The sequence below is a fragment of the Cyanistes caeruleus genome, chromosome 2 (assembly GCF_971803275.1).
Source record: "Cyanistes caeruleus chromosome 2, bCyaCae1.hap1.1, whole genome shotgun sequence".
NCBI classification, from domain to species: domain Eukaryota; kingdom Metazoa; phylum Chordata; class Aves; order Passeriformes; family Paridae; genus Cyanistes; species Cyanistes caeruleus.
The window spans coordinates 56,681,597-56,682,671 of NC_141702.1; positions in this window are offsets into that span (position 1 = coordinate 56,681,597).

Genomic DNA, 1,075 nt, shown 5'->3' on the forward strand with positions numbered 1-1,075 from the left:
GGGGCGTGCATTTCGTCCCGAATGTTAAAGGAGCTTGTGTAATAAAGCCGGTTAACTCCTTCGGGACGGGCGAGCCCAGCTCCCGCAGAGGCTGCGATAAACCAATAAGTGCCAGGGTAAAGCAGAGTTAAATGGGAAAGAGCACGGGAGGTGTGGCAAAAAGCATCAGTGAGTGATGCAGGCTCTCTGCAGGATGGCATGGGCAGAAAGAAAGTTGTTTCAAAAGACCGATAGTCTTTCCTTTCACAAATAGGAATTGATACTCTGGCAAAGTGTAATTACTTCTCCAAGGCGCTGCTTCAGCATCGGTGCACACCTAATTCACATGGGCCTTTCCTTTCTGTAGCGTACATAGAGTGAGGGTCACAAACTGCAAGAGACCAAAATCCAAGGTTTTTTTCTTAAAGTTTGATCTACCTGTTCAAGGAGGCTTTTATTTGACCTTGTTAAATTTAGTTCCACAAAATCTCTCGAGTATTTAAAATAGAAATGACAGTGTTTCTTTCTCAAAAATGAATGGAAAACAAGTCATGTCACTTTTCTACTCAGCTGTTTGAGGAAGGGGGAGAAGGGGAGTCAGGGCCAGGGTGCATTTTGTGTGCATGTGAGTATATCTTGTGCAGAACACCATGAATCAAACCAGAGATTCAATAGTGGGTTTTTTGAACCTCAGGATCATGAGGTCCATGGCAACTGTATTCTCTTGGGAGAAGGAGCATCTGTCAGAGACAGCATCTGTCGAAGATGTCTCCTGCAGTCCCTTGTCTTTGGTTACCTTTGGTCACAGCCTTGACTATGGGTGTCTACGGTTTTGAAACAAAATACAATTTTAAAAACAGGTGTAGGTCAAGGAAGTCTTTGATTACTATACAGGCTAGCTGGCATGAAAACTGATGCTGTGGTGTGAGCTCAGCAAAGATGTAGACTTCTAGGTGGGTGCACAGAATATGCTTTTGAGGGAATTTGGTTTGATGGCTGGTTATGCTATTTTGTAGTACTCAAGCTTAGAGGCCATGAACGTCTCACCTTTGGGTCCAGGTGGAGATGAGGAACACTCTGATGGACGATTTCAAAC